The sequence below is a fragment of the Ambystoma mexicanum genome, chromosome 1p (genome assembly GCF_040938575.1).
Source record: "Ambystoma mexicanum isolate Mex_15411 chromosome 1p, UKY_AmexF1_1, whole genome shotgun sequence".
In the NCBI taxonomy this organism is placed as follows: domain Eukaryota; kingdom Metazoa; phylum Chordata; class Amphibia; order Caudata; family Ambystomatidae; genus Ambystoma; species Ambystoma mexicanum.
Genome location: NC_090921.1, coordinates 165,085,670 through 165,105,430, shown reverse-complemented (window position 1 = coordinate 165,105,430; position 19,761 = coordinate 165,085,670). Strand labels below are relative to the sequence as shown.

Below are 19,761 nucleotides of genomic sequence, written 5' to 3'. Positions count from 1 at the left end.
ACTTTAAGATTATTTTTCAATACCCACAAGAAACTATCATTCTTAAGGATAGAGTATCTCTCCCAAAACTCTATAGTCTGAGATATTGGCACACACCACCTTCAGTGAGGTGCCAAAGGGATACTTTGTATCCCCCTTCTCTCTGCTCCTGTGACTTTTAGTCACATAGACAATCATCTAGTTATGGCTGGTGGCAGTGGACTTGTTCGATCAACCATTGTGTATTTTGTATATCCCAGGCTATGTCCATAGGTTTGCTAGTGCACAATAGGGGCACCATTCTTTTTTCGACATTACTACGTTGTTCTTTGTAAGACGCTCTTCTATTGTTCTGGGAGGGGGAGGTCTGTGTGTGTTTTTGCCTTTGGCGGGAACCAGTAAGTATCCCTGCCTAGGCTCCAAAGTGTCTGGGCCGGCCAGAAGTGGGGGAGGAGTCTTCCACCCCCCTGTCCTTTGTCTGCCAGAGTGCCTGAATAGGTCCAGCTCCCACAGGGGTGTCTGGCTGTCCTGATTGGGCGTGTGGCTGTCCTGATTGGACAGCCACACGCCCCTTTCTGTAAAATGCTGAGAAATTGCAGAGGATTGTGTGCTGGAAATGTATAAAAGGTGAGGCTTCTGGAGAGTAAAGCATGTCGACCACAGGAAACATAAGTAACCGAAGAAGACCAGAGACGCCAGACCCTTTGCAAGACTGTAAAGCGACCACTGCTGTCCTAACCCTGTTTTCTATGTAACTTATGAGCTCCTGAGAGGACGACTCCTTCCCTTTGGCTGTTAGGAAGAACCAGTCCCTAGACTAACTTTGAAACAGCCTTCTCCCGAAGTCCTAGGAGCTTCCAGAACCACGGAACCCCAATATCAGGAGACCTGCTGCCCATTTCGAGTGCATCGCTGTGGAAAGGCCGAATTTGTCTATTCTTTGCTGAAATCTTAACTACACTTCAGAGAACTGATCCAACACGCCCAGATTCCCCCCCCCCCCCCTCACCTGAGTGTGGGACTGTAGGAATTGAAGATTGACCGGGCGATCCGTGTCCTTTGTTGGTGCTGCTGAAAAGGCGCCAAACCCGCAGAGCGAACCAAGAAGTTGCTGAAAGTCGTGCTACAGGTCCTCCCTCAAGACTGCTACTGAGAGACTGTCCATTGTCCTGCCTTTTGTCACCAGACCAAGGAGCCCAGAGGTCTGGTCCATAGTTGCCACTTCGCGGAGAAGCCAACACAAATACTTTCTTCAAACCAAAGGTACTGTAGGGAAAAGGTATTCCTTACCTGATTCCAAGAAGTCGATCCAGAGTGGGGGAGTACACGTAGAGGTGTCCAGGGCAACCCACTCTTACCTCTCACCCAAGCTGCTGCTTGTGTCCCCCTTCTCGAGTCAGTTTTTAGGTCTCCTTTGGTAGTTGCTAACTTGCTGCTTCACTAACTTTAGACACTGAAAGAAATCCGCAGTGTCTAGTGTCTATTGCTGTTTGTGAAGACTTCAAGCCCTCTCCATTCTGCCCCTAGCTAGGTTTGCAGTTTTGGACTTTATAGAGTTGCCAGGGGAAGAACCTGTCTCTAGAACATTTAACTAAGCTCATGTTGCACTAACCACTTATTTTCCTCCCTTTAGCGGCTTTTCTATGTGTACTATGACCTGTTAAAATCCGCCTGTGTGCGCAATTACCAATAAAACAACCTTGTCTTTTCCCTTTCTAACGTTGCTATACATGTAACCGCAAACAATCACAAAAGTGAAGGTGCCCTTTGAAGTGTATTATCTAGTATTCCTAAGTGTTCTACCATAAACGTCTGAAGTATTTAAAGTGATTCTGGTGCACATATTTATATAAAAGATATATATTTATTATATTTACAAGTGCTTTTTTGTTGTGCCTGTCTAGCTAAGATTCACTGTACTTACCTACAGCTCACTTCTTCCTCTTAAAATAAGCCTGAGTGCTCTGTCACACTACCAAGGTCCTGAGCTAGTACAGACTGATACTAAGATTTGGGGGTAGGGGCATCTACAAACCACTGGGATAGCTTACTAAGGTCTTACTGCCAGTAGGACTTTAGGAATGCTCCCCTAACAGCTGCCAGTCTCTCCTCGGAGGCACCACACGCAGAGTTCATGCACAACAAAGAGCTGAGCCTGCAGCTGCTGACCAGGACAAACCGGGGAGCGTCCCGGAGTCCCTACCTTCTACAATGAAGAATGGCGTTCCGAAAATTAGCAAGATAGAAGGCGCAGAAGAGCACTGCACGACACATGTCGGCAGGTATTTGCCGAGAGGCTACACGGAATAGTGGCAGAGCCCAGGGCAAGCACGGGAAGAAGCGGAGGAGAGCTTCCCGAAGACAGAGCCCTGAGAAGGAAGCGAAGGACTGGGATGCCTCCGAAAAAAGGTACAGGGGCTGCCTGGGGACCTGTAGTCCTCATGAGAGGCTACTGTAAAAGGGGTCTGGGACCCGAAATGAGTAACACCTACAAAGGGGTCTGGAACCCCATATATGAGAAAGGTAGACCTTAGCAGGAGAGGATACCAAGGCTGCCTAGTGAAGAAACCAGGAGGAGGTGGTTAGTCCAAAAGCCTGGGGGAAGGTGAGGCATTCCCCCAACTACATTGAACTTCCAAAAAAGCCTGAGAAAGGTTAGGGGAAGGGGGCTCACCCCCACCACCCCCCCTCCCCCTGATTTGATAAACCACACCCGTCCAGAAGGAGTCTACTTTCGGACATTCTGACATTTCCTTACTTTTGATGATGTAGAGAAAATCCCTCGAGCTGGGGATAGATAGGTTTGCATCTTTCTTTTGATGAAGAAAATTCTTTGGCCCAAACTATGCCACCTATGTCAGCCTCCTCATTCTACACCGTTGTGTTCTGAGAATTTATAGAGCGCACAAACACCCGAAGGCACCTTGGTGCTAATATACAGGAACAGCAAAAGAAGGGGAGAGTCGGAATAGGTGAGTTTTTTTGAATGCACACCTAAAGTGGAGATAGTTATCCATGGCACAAAGGATGATTAGCAGGGTGTTCCAAAGTTAAATTGCTACCACTGAAAAGGAGCGACCGCCTCTGTTCATGTATCCAAATCGTGCTAACACAAGCTTAGATTCAGCCAAACTGAGGGCCCATGATATGATATGGAATTTATTTTAAAAGGTGTTTTTATTCACATTTTCATAAACATTGACATTGGGACTTTTAACGTGGTCCTTCACCCTCCCCTCCTCCCACCGGCATCTGTTGTTTGTCTCCCTTTTTTCACCCTTAGAGTCTTTGTCTCAACCCTTAAACATATCTAATATTCGTATTCTATGAGGACACCATTGGAGCATATAGTCACTCTGCAAGTATTCTATTACTATTCCCCAGTCCATTGTACATTTTTGGTGTGCCCCTTTTATATTGTATGTGATTTTCTCCATCGCTACAAATGACCAGACCCTCTGTAGCCATTCTAGGTTGGATGGGGGTGTTGTCTCTTTCAAGTTATGAGCAATTGCTAACCATGCTGCTGTTAGGAGACCCATAAAGGTTCTCTTTTGTGTTTTGGTCATTGTCCTGTCTTTGGGGTCCCACATGCCACACATTCATATCTCTTCCCCTAAGTCTTCGGCTCTCTTAAACATTTCCTGCATTTGAGATCTTACCTCCGACCAGAAGTCTTGAATCGCCGGGCAGTCCCACCATATGGGTCTTCAATTGCCCACCTCGTCGCATCCTCTCCAGCATTTGTTTGGGGTTGTGCGAAACATTCGATGAAGTCTCTGCGGAGTGTAGTGCCATTGTATCATTATTTTCGTCCACATCTCTCTTGTCTGTATCGCCCGTGTCCATTTCTTCATATATAGCCACTTTGTTTCTTCTGTGTGTTTCTGAATCTGTACATTGTTGAGATGAATTTCTTATCTCCTGTTTGCGTCATGATATATGTCTTGAAAGGCGTCAGGGTTCTTGTTGCCGCCTGTATTATTCTTGGGGTCGAGAGCCAGTGATGTAGTTGTTCGTATTTAAATCTGTCCTTTTCCGTAAGGCCTAATTTATTGATCTTCAATGTCTCCCACTTTAGTACAGTTTGCTTCTATCCATTTGTGGTATAGACCTTTCTCTGTACCCAGTTGGAAATCAGGGTTATCGAATAGGGGCATAAATGGGGCCGGGTCTATGGTCAGTGTCCATTCTTGGTTGCTTTGTTCCATACTTCTAAGGTTGCACTCATGATCTCGCTAATTCGAACATTTTGGTGTCTATTTTCAGGGGCTATCCAGAGTAGCTGGCACATATTTGTCCTCGCCACTGCCCTGTCCTGTGCTTCCCAAAGTTTGTCTGATGTGTTCGGGAACCATTCCTTCAACACCCATAGCTACGCTGCCTCATATTTCCGGAAGTGAGGGAGTGCCATTCCCCCCGCCGCCTTTTGCGCCGTTAGTAACTGGTTTGAGAGCCTTGGGTTTTTATTTTGCCATATATATTTGGTGATAATTTTGGTGATTGTTTTGAAGAATGATGTTGGGATTCGTATGGGGAGGGCTTGGAAATAATATAGCAGTCTGGGTAGAATGGTCATTTTGATGACCGTAATTCTGCTCCACCATGTTATTGAGTGGGTTCCATCTTTCCAGATCTCTTTTTACTTGATCTATTTTCGGGTAGTTCTCTGCGTGGGGGCCTTTTGTCATGTTTGTCATGGTTATGCGAGGTATTTTACCCCCTTCTCTACACGTAGCTGTAGTTCTTCCGCTCACCTGTGGATCTCTTGTTTGTCTCCTGGTAGGACCATCACCATCGATTTTTGCCTGTTGATCTTCAATCCGGATATGGTGCCGTGTTTATCTATTTCTCATATAAGAGGGGGCAGTATTTTTACCGGATCCGCCATGGTCATCATGTCGTCTGCATATGCCGCTGTTTTATGTGAGATCCCTCCAATATCAATGCCTGTGATGTCAGGTGCTGCTCTGATTTTCGCCAGTAGGGGTTCCAGAAAGATTGCATATAGTAGCAGGGACATCCCTGTTTTGTGCCTCTTTAAATACTGAATTTGTCTGTGAGATCTCGTTCACCGCTATCCTGGCCGATGCTGAGTTGTAGTTGGCCCGTATCATGTTTATGTAATTCTTGCCCATGCCCATTTACTCCAGAACTGTGAACAGCATCGTCCATTCCACTCGGTCGAAGGCCTTTTCCGCGTCAATCGCCAGGATGGCCACCGGGATGTTGGTGAGTCCCACCTTCTCTATTAAGTGTTCGATGCGTCTGATGTTGTTGTGCGTAGTTCTGTTGGGGTGAACCCGGATTGATCCTGGTGTATCAGTTTGGGGAGTAGTGGTGAGAGTCTGTTGGCCAGAATTTTTGTGTATAATTTGGCGTCTAGGTTTATTAGCGCTATGAGCTCGGATTTTCCGGATCTTTTCCTTTCTTGTGAAATACTAATATTTTTGCTTCATTCATGGAGGCTGTAACGTTGGCTGTATCTTTGAATGTGCTAAAGAGATCTGTTAGAATTGGAGATAGTGAGCTCGCATACGTTTTGTAGAAGACGGCCGTGTAGCCATCCGGTCCCGGGGCTTTGTTTTTCGGTAGTTCCTTGATTACCCTTCTTACTTCCTCTGTTACTATTGGTTCATCTAATAGTTGTTTCTCCTCTGGTGTTATGGTTGAGAGTGTTATAGCTCTCAGGTAGGTTGTCTGTTCTTCCTCTTTCGGTTTGTCCGATGTATATAATTTTTGGAAGTAATCTCTGAAGATTTCTTTTATGTCCTTCAATTGTGTTTTGATCCAGTCATATTTGTCTTTTAGTGCTTTTACGGTTTGGTTTCGTTGTTTGCCTTTAATTGTCTTGCCAGGAGTCTGTCCGCTTTGTTTGCTTTCATTGCATACTAGTGTTTTAGATGTAGGAGTTGGTTTTCTGCTGTTTTCGTTCTAATGGCTTCCAATTGGCTCTGCACGTGTCGATAGGTTCTCTTTAATTTTAGTGAGTGGTTATTTTGCATTTCATCTCATCTTTTCTTAGGTATTTTCTAGCTCGTCTTCCCATTTCTGGGATTGCTTATCCTTCTGTGCTTTTAATGCGATTATCTGTCCACTCATTAACGCTTTGAATGCTTCCCATATCGTTGTTTTCATGACCTCTGGTGTGTTATTTTGTTGAAAATATTCTGTTATTTTCTCTCTGATTGTTTCCCTCATGACTGGGTCTTGTATAACCTCTTTTGGTAGCGTCCATCTCCATAGGCCTGAATGTTTGCGTAGTTTGGTGAGCGTGATCCACAGGCGCGCGTGATCGGATAGTGATATTGTGCCCTTCTCCATGTCCTGGATCTCCCCTAGTAGGCCAGGCGTGGCCCAGATGTCAATTCTGGAGCTTGTACCGCGCACGTGTGATTGGTATGTGAATCCCGGGGTGGAGCCTCTGAGTCTCTGCCATACATCTTCCAGGGCTAGTTTCTCCATATATCGTTTTAGCGATGGTGTCGGGGTCCCCTGTTGTGAGGGTTTGATATTTGAGCGATCTTCGTTTGGGTTCCATGCCAGATTGAAATCTCCTGTTAGTATTATTTCCCCTTCTGTGAAGTTTTCTAGTTTGTTCAGGGTGTCCCTGATGAATCTGGCTTGGCATGTATTTGGGGCGTATATCATTGCGAGCGTCCGTATGCGGCTTTCGATCTGGATTTTCACAAATAAGTACCGTCCTTGTTTATCTGATTGCGTTTCTTTAATGTTCACGTTGAGATGGTTTGCAAATGCGATCATGACCCCCTTTTTCTTTTCTGGGTCATTTGCCTGTAAGATCTGGTTGTATCCTTTTAGGCGTGTCTGTCCTTTTCCCTTCTTCCGTATGTGTCTCTTGAAGCGTTATTATATCGAATTTCTCTTTATGTAAATAGTGTTCTATCTTTTTCCTTTTGACTGGGGAATTCATTCCTCTGACGACGTATGTTAGAATCTTCAGCCCCATTTTTCCTTTTGTATGTTTCGTTCCTTCAATTTCCCCGGTCTCTGCCGGGTCGGTTTGCTTTTATGTCCACATTTGCCGGTTTTTCCCCCTTTAAACTGTCCCACAACTTCCCTTCCTCCCTCCCCCCTTTAACTTGTTCCCTGAGGAGGGCCATGGGCCCTATGGTTGCTTGGGCGTGTTGCCTTCGCTCCATGCCCTCTAAACTCTCAGGTATAACTTTTCTTTTTTCGTGGGGGGGGTTCTAAACCCCACTGGTGAGTCCTCATAGGTTCCGAGAAGTCCCCTGGCTCTGCAGCGTTTACATCGCGGTCTTTGGTCCTTCCTTTTATATCCTTCAGTATGTGATGCCTCATTCGGTGTTAGTTTACTTCGGGGTGATGGTTTGGCGTCTAGATCTTTTGTTTTCTGTCTGCCAGCCTCTTGGGGCCACCCGTCCTCGGTTATTTTCTCTGGTTTCCATTGGTTCTTTCTCCTGCTCTTGACAGTTCATTATCCGGGTGCCTTCCTCACAGGTGGTGATGCGATGTTGCTTCCCCTCCCACGTGAAGAGGAGTCCAAATGGGAAGGTCCATTTGTATCGTATTTGTTTTTCAGTGAGGCGTCTTATCTGTGCCATCTCCCTGCGTTTCCTGAGTGTGGATTGGGCCAAATCTTGAAAGAGGAGGATTTCTTCCCCGTTCTAATGTGGTCTATGGTTCTGGCTTTCCTCAATATTTGTTCTTTTTGGGTATATTGTGTCATCGCTACCAGGACGTCTCCAGGACGGGCTCCTGGTTCTCCCGTTCTGCGTGGGCACACTCTATCTATTCTGTCTATCTGTATCTCCTCCCCTCCGTCATCTGAGTATGTTTTGGAATATCTGCTGTACTGCCGTACGAAGGTCTGTCTTCAACCATTTCCGACATATTTTTGCCCCTGTTCTGCGCATGTTTGCGCTATGCTGTGCCCCCCCTATGGAGCAGGCACCCTCCTGGCCCACTGCAGGAGCGGCTGGCAATAATGGCTTCCCAGCTATGAACCCTCTGAAGCCACGTTATTCGCACAAGTCCTGCGCACACAATCTAAAAACCAACGTTCCCAGCTGCCAGTCACCAGGACATCCGCCCCTGACAGCACCCGCGCACGATCCAGCCGCCAGCCAGAACTATACAAACTAAGGTAACACGTAACAGTCCTAGGCCTGCAATTGCTTCCCTATCCTCGATCTGCCTTACCGGCCGGCCAGCTGATGCACTTGAACACTAGTCATGCAATATTACTGCAACCTATGTATTTTTACTCTATCTCACGGATAATTATACAACCACCGAGTCTATGCGTACACCACTGCTACAATGTGCATGTCTGCCTGCATTTCATAAACCTTAGACACTTCCATTCTATGATACTATGCTCTGTATCGGGAGTACATCACCCAAGAAGCTCCATAAATTTTATTCGCCTAAGGCACTGCACACTTTGTCTTAGATGCTCAGACACATATGTACTATATAGCATTTGACTAGCTTTTGACCTAACCCTATGCCAAATTGTACTATATAACTACTGTTGCATTTGACTTAAGCTCCTCTCGTGCCCCATCTAATTTACAGTACCACTGCCTCTAGCCCTGACCTAGCCCTGTGCATAAATCGCAATGTGTAACCACCTTATATGAAGCGCAAGTGTTGTGGTTAGTACCTGTTTAGCTTAGCTACTGTCCTAGCTCTTGACCTAGACATCACGCTTAAATTGGACTGTACAGTTATTGTTGCACCTTGACATATGTACCCCCGTGCCTCAATTATAATGTATGACCACTATTCTTGGTCCGACTTAGCCACGACATCTCCAATTGCTAGGCGCACCCATCAATACTGCCTGGCACACGTGCTGCTTACGCCCCATTCACTTATAGAATTACTCACTGGCTTAGCTGCAACCTAACTGTACCGCACATCGTCTGCCTGTACCCCGACCTGTCGATACGGCACAGTGATTGTCATCAACCTTACTTAAACTCAGGTACCTACTGTATGGCATTCTTACCCTCCTAGTGCAGACTTGATCTCATGCACCTACATGCCCATATATTGAATTGTTTAAGATGCTGAATATATTATTGTACTACAGCACTATGGCTGCCACCCTACACTCTATTACCATGAGCCAAGAATGCCACACTGAGCCTTCATTCTCTGTCAGACCCTAGCTCACATACTTCGCATAACATAGTGTTCAATAATCCCACCACCTTTGAATCCAAACACACTGCTGCCACTGGGACTGAAATCATCACCTCCCTCCCATGTACCCTATCAGACAGAAATCTCAAACTTCGTGCAAGACTCACTAAATTATACGAACCACTGAGAAGAAACATACCGCCAACCAACCTGAAAACCAACTACCCACATATGTCGAAACAGATTGAAATCTCAAATGCCAAACAAACCAAAAGATAAAAGTGCAAGTCCACGGACATTAACTTATCCAGTCCTAGCCAGGGCATCACATCTAAGGAGGCATCGCCACTTAGAGGAGCACTTCTCAACGTGAGATCCCTTGTTGCCCATGCCCTTGACATAGCCAACTTAATCACAGAAAATAATCTGGATTTCCTGGCGGTAACCGAGACCTGGCTACATAATGTAGCAGGCCCATCACTAATGTTAGCCATCCCAGAAGGTTACACCATAACAAGACAAGACCAAGACGGTTCCCGAGGCGGCTGAATTGCCATCATCTCAAAATTGAGCCTCACCCTCAGAACAGCCCCCTCCCAAACCTTGCAATCCTATGAAAACCTCTCTGCTAAATTCCAAATAAATAACACACAATCCCTCACCATCCACTTAATATACAGACCCCCAGGTCCTCTCGATACCTTTGAGGAGGATCTGCACAGTATAATTACTAACAACCTCAAACCAACCTCTCAGCTGCTCCTATTAGGAGATTTCAATTTAGGCTTTAATGATCCCATGGATAAACAAGCCTCTGACATAGCCAATATCATCAACACCTCAGGCCTGTCACAGAAAGTCAATAAACCTACTCACTCAATATGGAGAACATTGGACTGGATAGCAGACTAAAACTGCAGTCTTTCAAGGAGATTGGGTCCTTCGAGGGGAGGTGTGCTGCTTCGGAAAATCTTTGGCGTCTGCGTCGATGCGCCGTCCCAGAGGACCTCCTCCGACGGCCGACGTCACCCGATGTGATAAGTAGGACGCACAACTCCCATAGCCTCAGTTCCGTTTTTTCCGCGAACGTGTTCGCTTCGTGAGTCTCGGTACGCCTCGACTCGTTGGAGTTTGCTGTTTTCTATTCTCGGTTTGTTGAACCTGTTCGGTTTGTTGTGAAGACCTGCTTGTGGCGATGTCTTTATCATCTTCAACCCCACGTCCGGGCTTCAAGAACTGCGGGGACTGTGGGTCCAAGATGTCGGTCACGGACTCGCACGACGCCTGCCTCTGGTGCCTCGGAGAGGCCCACGATACTGACGACTGTGTCGACTGCCAGTCGCTCACAGCAAAGGCCTTGCGGGAACGCAAGAAGAAGCTGTCGGTAGGCCGGGTGTCTAAGCCCCGGAAGTCGAGGTCTGCGGGGCTTTCGACAGATGACTCGAGGGGCGACTCTCTGCGTCATCGTCGGAAGTCCAGTGGGTCTCCTTCCAGGAGTCGGTCTCCCCACTCCTCCGCCTCTTCGAGGCATTCCCGGAAGCGCCGGCATAGGTCGCCTGTCGGCGGGTCGCTTATCCCTCCATGCAAGCGACACCGGAGGAATGGGCTTCCTTCGGGAAGCAGATGCTAGCGATTCATTGAATCGCAGGGCACCGGTCTGTCTGTGCCTCCGAGTGGGTCGGTCGGCACCGGCCGAGAGACACCGCTCGTACGCCTTTGGGCTCGAGTGGTCGGCATTGGCTTGCGGGAAAGGTCCCGTTCGGACAAGGGTAGCCGTTCTATCCATGCCTTTGCCAGGTCCCGGTCCTCGACGCGCTCGAGACCGTGTGATCCTGTGCAGTCTTCAAAGAAGACGTCGACGCCTGTGGCGCCGAGGTCGTGGACGATTTCTCTCGAGGCTCCGCCTCCGAGAGGGGTTGGCGACACAGTCGGCGCCTAGGTTGTCGAGAATCACGCTCGGAGCTCCGGCTTCGAGGACTGTCGATGCCGCCGATGCTGGCGGCGCTGCTGCTGATGTCGACGCCGATTCGCTCGACGTCTTTTCTGTCGATGCCGACTCGTTCGGCGCCCTCGACGCCTTTTCTGTATCCGCCGACTTGTTCGGCGCCCGTGACGTCTTTCGAGGCGGTGTTGTCGGAGGGGCCCCGTGGCACGGGGTTTGCCCCTAGAAAGGCTATGGCTAAGGTCCGGCACTGCTTTGGTCCACAGAGGTCTTCCTCTACCCACATGGAGTACATTTCAGAGGGTGATGAAAGCGCTGATGGCGGCCTGGTTCCGGTTCCGGTTCCAGATGACCTTATCTCGGGCCATAGCCAGTTTGATGACCTGAGGCAGTCGCTGCATGCCAGTGGACTGGACACCTCTCCGGAGGTGGAGTTTTGTCGGCCGGAGCCTGGCACTCATGCCGATTCTTCATATCGGCGCCTTATGTCTCGGGTTACCGAGTACTTGGGTTGGTCAGCTCCTCCAGGGGAGTTTGTTCAGGATGATCTCACGGACATCCTTGATCTCGGTCCACCCACTGACCCGGTTTTGCCTATTCATATGGCTCTGCAGAGAAGGGTGGCGGTGGCTTGGACTGCTCCGGAGAGTCTCCCGGCAGTGGGCAAGTCTTTGTCGCGAAAATACCGTCCAGCCAGTAGCGACCCCTGCTACTTGTCTAGGCACCCCACCCCGGAGAGTTTGGTGGTGCAGGCGGCTACGGCCCCGGCAAAGCAGGCGTCGTATAATACCATCCCTCCGGATAGGGACGACAAACGGCTGGGCGAAGAAAGTGTTTTATTCGAGGGGTATGGCGCTTCAGGCGGCCAACTCCATATGTGCCTTGTCTCGTTTCACACACACTCTGTGGAACTATGTTGCATTATCGGCTGATCATATTCCCAAAGGGGACGAACAGGATGGTTTCCTTGCTATGGTTCAGGATGGCAAGGATGCTATGTGTGAGGCCGTTCAGTCGGGTTTGGGCTTGGCGGATTGTGTCAGCAGGTCCATGGCGGCGAGCACTGTAATGCGCAGGTTTGCGTGGTTGTGGAAGTCTGGGTTCGCTCCTGATGTGCAGTCCAGGTTCCTCAACATGCCTTTTTCACAGTGAACACCTTTTTGGCAGCAAGGCTGACGAGAGCCTTGAGAGGTTGCAGACCTCCAAAGCTGCAGCGAAGTCGTTGGGCGCTGCAGTTCGCCAACCTCCTCCTTTTCGTCCTAGGGGACAGCAATGGAGGGGAGGTTCCTTTCATAGTACTCGTCCTTCAGTAAAGCGAGGGGAGCTAGCAGTCAAAGAGGCCATCGTAAGAGTGCCAGAGGTGGAAACAAAGGTACTCGAGGTGCCAAGGCCGCTCGGGCAGTTACCTCTTTGCCCTCAGGCAACGCCGCAGCCGCTACCACTCAGTCATGAGGCCAGGTCCCATGGTATGCCGGTTGGGGGAAGGCTGGCGCAGCATCTTGTAGAGTGGCAAGCCATTACTTCGGATGTGTGGGTTCTGGAGATCATAGCCCACGGCTACTGTCTTCCTTTTCGGCAGAGGCCTCACGACAATCCACCAGGGAACCTCTTTGAAGAGTCCGGATCCGCTCCTTGCGCAGGAAATTCAAGCCCTGCTGGAGAAAGGCGCCATAGATCTGGTGCCTGTAGTGGAGAGGAACAAGGGATGGTATTACCCTTATTTTTTGATTTCGAAGAAAGACGGAGGATTGAGACCCATCATGGACTTGCGCGGTTTGAACAAACTCCTCAGGAAGGACAAGTTCAAGATGGTGACTCTCTCAAGTCCTCCAGGCCCTTCAACTTCAGGACTGGTTAGTGTCTCTCGACCTCAAGGATGCTTATTTTCATGTGCCGATCCATCCAAAGCACAAGTACCACCTGAGGTTTGCGGTTGGCGACTCGCACTTTCCGTTTCGGGTCCTGCCATTCGGATTGACCTCCGCCCGAGGGTCTTCACCAAGCTCATGGTAGTGGTGGCAGCGCACCTCAGGAAAGGGGGGATTCACGTCTACCCCTACCTGGACGGTTGGTTGATCAGGACACGCTCTCCCGAGCAAGTCTTAGATCATCTGTCATTCACCTGCCACTCCCTCCACAAGCTGGGCTTCTCCCTCAACTCCAAGAAGTCCCATTTGACACCAACTCAGAGGCTCCAGTACATCGGAGCAGTGCTTGACACGTCCCTGGGGCAGTGTTTTCCTCCTCAGGTGATGGCTCTTCACATTCAGCAGATGGTGCACAAGTTTCAGCTTGCCCAGAATCTCCCAGTGTCCCAATTCTTGAGACTGCTCGGCCTCATGGCATCCTGCATTCTTCTGGTGCCAGAGGCTCGTCTGCGGATGAGATCTTTGCAGTGGGCACTCAAGCTCCAGTGGTCTCAGTCCTCCGGCAGGCTGTCGAACCCTGTTCAGGTGCCGTCCTCGGTAGCCCGGGACCTTCTGTGGTGGAGCGTCAAGGGCAGTCTGATGAAGGGGGCCCCATTTTGGCTGCCCTGGCCAGAGGTGACTATCATGACGGACGCATCCCTCACGGGATGGGGAGCTCATGCCAACGAGTTGACAGTCAGCGGTCGTTGGTCTCCGTCTGAGTCCAGACTCCATATCAATCTGTTGGAGCTGAGGGCCGCCAGGCTAGCCCTGAAGGCTTTTCTGCCGACTGTGCGCGGAAAGTGTGTCCTGATTCTAACGGACAACACAGTGGCCATGCACTACCTCAACAAAAAGGGGGGGGGGGCAGGGTCACTTCCAATGTGCAGGGAGGCGATGCAGCTCGAGTTCTGGGCCATCCAGCAGGAAGTTTCGATGTCGGGGGTTCATCTGGCCGGAGACGGCAGACACTCTGAGCAGGCAGAGCACGATCTCTCACGAGTGGGAGCTGGCTCAGTTGATTCTCCTGGAGATCTTCGCCCTTTGAGGGACCCCTCAAGTGGATCTCTTCGCCTCCAGTGTCAACCGGAAGTGCGAAAGGTTTTGCTTGCAGGAATTTCCTCCAAAAGGAGCCTTAGGAGACGCGTTTGTGGTGGAGTGGTCGTTCCAACTGCTGTACGCGTTTCCTCCAGTCCTCGTCATCCTGCAAGTGCTGCGGAGGTAATGGAGGTTCGGTTCCTGGATGATCCTCATTGCTCCGGCGTGGGCCCGGAGGACGTGGTACCCGGACCTTCTAGACTTGTCCATCTGCCCTCCACGTCGTCTTCCCTACCGAGACGATCTGCTCTCACGGGAGGGGGGGGGTCAGGTTCTCCATCCAGAGGTCAGATCCCTCAATCTTCACGCTTGGCTTCTGAAAGGTTGAGGTATAAGATTGGGACCTCCATGAAGACGTGATGGAGGTGTTGCTCTCGGCCAGGTGGCCGGCAACAAAGTCTCTGTACCGTTGCCGTTGGAGAAAGTTCTGCGACTGGTGCAGAGTTCAGAATGTGAATCCTTTTGAATGTGACATTCCCATGGTTTTGTCTTTTTTGCTTTCTTTGGCCCACAGGGGCTTGCAAGTGGGGACCATTAAAGGTTACCTGGCGGCGCTGTCCATATTTAAGCGCTCGTCTGAAGAGTGTTCCTATTTTAAGATTCCTTTAATTTCGCAGTTTTTGAAAGGGCTCACTAATGTGTTCCTTCCGTCACCTTTTTTGGTGCCAGGTTGGGATTTGAACCTTGTTCTTAAGTTTCTTATGGGTGCTCCGTTTGAGCCTTTACATTCTTGCCCTTTGAGGCTGTTGACTCTGAAAACTGTGTTTTTAGTTGCGGTTACTTCCGCTCGCAGAGTGAGTGAGTTACAGGCACTTTCAGTTAAGCCACCCTTCACTGTGTTTCATAAGGACAGGGTTGTCCTTAGAGTTCGTCCTTCTTTTCTTCCGAAGGTGGTTTCGGAATTTCATTTGAGCCAGAAGGTGTTTCTTCCGGCGTTCTATCCTCCTCTACATCCTGGTAAGGAAGAGGAGAGGCTCCATAGCCTTGATCCTCGGAGAGCGTTGAGCTTTTATATTTCGCGCATGTCTCGGGTCAGAGTGGACGATCAACTTTTCATTTGTTATGCTGGAAAGCGTTTGGGACAAGCTGTGACGAAACAGGCTTTGTCTCGTTGGATTATTTTAGCTATCTCCAAGTGTTACCGCTTGGCGGGTAAGGACCCTCCGGCTGGCTTGCGGGCCCATTCTACCAGAGGAGTGGCTGTGTCTACTGCCCTGCAGAGGGGAGTCCCTATTTGTCACATCTGTGATGCAGCCACCTGGGCTTCAGTACATACTTTTGTACGTCACTATTCCCTCGATTCCATCAGAGGGCAAGATTTGGCCTTTGGCAAGGCAGTTCTCTATTCCGCAATTTGATTGGGCATGCTAAATTTGTATTCTAAATTCTTTCCCACCTCCTTGCTTGGTACTGCTTTGGGAGTCTGTCATAGATATGGAATACGTCGGAGGACCCAATCCCCTTGAAGAACAAGTTATTTTTTTTACCTGGTCACGTTCTTTCGATGGGATGGTCCGACGACGTATTCCATATCGCTCTCTCCCTGCCTTCCCCGCTGCAGAATTTCTTTTGCGATTGCAGCTTGCGTTCCGCAAGGCCTTGTTTGTCTGACTGGCAGAAAACTGGTGGCACACGTTCTGGGGAAAAAACTATAACTGAGGCTATGGGCGTCGTGCGTCCTACTTATCTCATCGGGTGATGTTGGCCGTCGGAGGAGGTCCTCGGGGACGGCGTATCGACGTCATCTATGCAGGACGCAGACGCCAAAGATTTTCCGAACCAGCACAGCTGTGGACATTACCTGTCATAGATATGGAATATGTCGTCGGACCATCCCATCAAAAGAACGTTACCAGGTAAGAAAGTAACTTGTTCATCTCCTCTATAACTCCTCAACCATGGACAGATCACTCACTTGTATCCTTTAATGTATCTACACTTAGACCCTCTCCCAGGGTCTCGTTGTCAGTGCCACCCTGCCAAACCAGAAATTTTAAAAAAAGCATCACGGTTGATATCCCTGCCATCGTACCCACTCTAAACGCTCTGCCTGACAACCTAGACCCTAGCACTTCAGTCCAGGAATATAAGAACATCATGCTCAATACACTGGACACAATTGCCCCTCTCAAGCTCAGAAAAAGTCAACTCAAAGCTCACATTAACAAATGGTTCATGCCTCAATTAAGAGACCTACGACTCTTAAAAAGAAAAAGTGAAAATTCCTGGAGATTATGCCCTTCAGCTGAAAACAAAGCTAAACTAACCTCCAGTTCCTCCCGCTTCAAAAATGAAGTATTCCTTGCTAAAAGGAATTCCTATGATGAACGCATCATCAACTCCAACTCTAGTATGAGGGAACTCTTCTCCATACTGAAAGAATTCGAGTCACCAATAGACACACCCCATCTAGTTACGAAGGACAAGTCTTGGTGCGCAGACATCCAACAGGCGCTAGCAAACAAAATCAATACGTTCCAAAATAAAATGCAGCAAAAAAAGGATATGCTGAACCTTCAGCACATTCCCAATACCTCATCACCTAGTGACTCTATCGAGGTGCATAACAATAAATTTCATTTTTCCAAAACTTCTCCTTTAGCGTTAGAAAAAATCATACTCTCGCTCAAACCAACTAATTGTAAAGGCGATATCTGCCTTGCACAGCTAATAAAAGATGCTGCTAGAGACCTCTCACCATTCATCTCAAAATTGATTAATGCCTCATTTGCATCAGGTACTATCCCAGCTAACCTAAAACACTCCTGGGTGTGCCCATTCCTCAAAAAATAGACTTTAGATCCGCTCACCCCATCTAATTACCGCCCTATTACCACAATACCATTCCTCCTCAAAGTATTGGACAAAGCCGCCTACATCCAGATACAAAAACACATTGATCTGCATAAGCTCCTTGGAGCTAGACAATCTGGCTTCCACCCATTACACGGAACTGAAACCACTCTAATCGATTTAAAGACCCAAATTGATGAGCTGAGACACAGAGGGAGGACAGCACTCTTGCTCTTACTCGATCTCTCAGCTGCATTCGACTTGGTCGACCACAAGGTCCTTTTCAGACACCTGGACACTGCTGCTCACTTCTCTCCTGAGGCCATCAGATGGTTGGAATCTTTCCTGAGTGAGAGAACAATGAGAGTATTCTCCCCATTGCCTGCAGCTGACCCCAACCACATCCTGTGTGGCGTTCCCCAAGGCTCTTGCGCCTCGCCGACTTCATACAACATCTTCGCCAAACCCTTGTTCGACGATTTGGACCTTCTGGGTATCACCTACACCAACTATGCAGATGATACACAGATTCTCCTCCCACTTTCTGGGGATTATAGTAAGGACTCTGAGTTGGTGAACAAAGTATATCTCATCGTTCAGGCATGGATGGCCACCCATGGCTTGTGCCTGAATGACTATAAGACATAGCTGATAATCCTGGGTTCACACGCAAACATTCACAAACTAGGCCAGGTATTCTCCTCATTCAATATCGACGGCACCATGATCAGGGTTTCCAAGGAAGTAAAAACCCTCGGCTTCTACCTAGATTCCACTCAGTCATTTGACAAACAGGGAACATCTCTGGCCTCCACCACCGCCTATACTTGCAATCTGATAAGAGCTGGCAAGCCATTCCTTTCAAACGACAGCTGCATGATCCTGGCCAGAGCATTCATTCTCACCAGGATCGATTACTGCAAATACTACAAAATAACGCCTTGCGAGCAGCGCTTGGCATAAACAAGAGTACACATCTCCGCCATCAGACGCCAACATAAATGGCTATCCACAGATAACAAAATACAGCTGAAAATGATCTCCTTGACACACAAAGTGCTAAACAATGCCGCCCCTAGCTACCTCATGAACAAAATACCTAAAAAAAAAAAACTCTATCACACCAACCCGAGCTGCCAACGCCAACTGCCTGGTAGTGCCTAGTTTCAAGTTAACCACGATTGGTGGATAATAGCTTCCCAGTGAAGGTAGAAATAAACTGGTCCTGGAGCTCTTTGAACCACATTTTCATATCCTCCTTTGTGGCCATATCTGTCCATTCCGTCTGGTCTAGGTGGGCTTTTTCCTTGGACTTTTGCGTGATTGCTTTGCTGGTCACCCCTGAATCTGTTCCCCAGAGTTGGACCAGGTTCTGGTCTTGTTTTAGTTTGCTGTTAGGGGTTTATGTAGTGTGTTGTGCTTGGCGACCCCTGGATTTTGACATGTATGCGCCTTCCATTACTTTACTGTCCCCCTGTGTTCTCTGTGGTGTTTGTGCTGACTTTCCACGTTCACTTGGGTGTTTGTCCTTGACCCCGTTGCTCATAGGGGCTCATTTCCCTTTTTGTGTGGTTCGGGGCGGGGGAATTTTGTTGCACAATGTGCAATTCTTCCTTTTCTGCGACACTCTGTGCTTGTGGTGGGGTCCCCAACCTTATTTGCCTTTTGTTCGTGTCTTTGGTGGGCTACCGGTTCTCTGCAGCATGTGGTCTGCCCCTCTTATTTCCTGGTTGTTTGGCTCTCCTGTTCCCCAATGTTCTTGTGTGAGGTGGGGGGGGGGGGGGATTCTCCCTATGGTTTGTGGCTCGCCCCTCTTATTTCTTGTTGTATATTCAGTGTACCAATGCTCTTCAGTGGGATGAGGGGCTGTTATATGTGTTGCCCTGTTCCCTCCTGGGCTGGGATCTTACCGGAGCGTGTTCCCGGTCCTTTTCATCACCAGAGGCACTCTGGTGTCCTTCTCCTTCGGTGCTCTGCCCCCCGCTATTGTTCGTGTTGAGATGGGAGCGGGCCCGTTTTGTTTTTTTTAATTCTTGCGAGGGTGGTGGATTGCTATGGCACCTGGGGGAGGGGTAGGGGGGGGCGCTCCTCCTTCCCCTCCTTCTTGTACCTGCGGGCGGTGTGCCGTTGGGAAATCCACCTCTGGAGGGGGGGGGCGCCCCAGTCCTTTTTGTTCCCTCCGCTCCGCCTGCTCGTCGCAGCCTTGGTGCTCTTCGGGGATATCCCGGGTCCTCAGGAATGTCCCCACACCTCCCGTGTGGCGGGCCCCACAGTCGACTCTTTGCCGGGGGTCCTCCGCCAGTGTCCGCTGCTCTCTCGTTCTCCCTCTGGCCCGTCTCCGCTGTGGTTTCTGTGGGAGTCGCTCGCTCCGCTGGGGCCTTGCCCCGCTGCTGCAGCATTGCTGGAGCTTCCCCGTCGCCTCCTGTGGGGACGTGCCGTTGCGATTCGCCTTCCGGTAGGGTTTCCTGTTTCTCTTTTCTCGCTATGGCGGTGGCGCAATGCTGTGGACCGAAGAGAGATAGATAGATAGATATATATATATATCTATCTATCTCCTTTACTGTTGCTGCCCGAGCTGGTGGACGGAGCTTCGCTCACGCATGTCCTCCCTGCTTGGCCGCCATCTTGGACTCCCCCATGATAGGGAATTTATAACATGCCTGTACACAAGTGTTTCACAAGTGTATGAGGATACATACCAGCAGAATTTCTTTAGCAGGTATTCAGGCACATTTTGCAATGGGGAGCCAATGCAGCCAGCGCAGAACTGGAGAGAGAGAGAGACGGACGCCAATCCGCGGTTGCAAGTCTGGCCGCAGCATTCTGATGGACCTGCAGACGGTTGATCTGATACAGGGGTTGCTATGGTAAAGGTAATTGCAGTAGTCAAGGGAAGAGGGTGCGAGA

General features: G+C 49.2%; 1 protein-coding gene across 4 annotated transcripts in view; it reads left to right on the top strand.

The window, feature by feature from the left end:
• GIGYF1 (GRB10 interacting GYF protein 1) overlaps positions 1-19,761 on the top strand; it is a 1,784,248-nt gene that overhangs the window by 1,236,632 nt on the left and 527,855 nt on the right. The window lies entirely within an intron of this gene.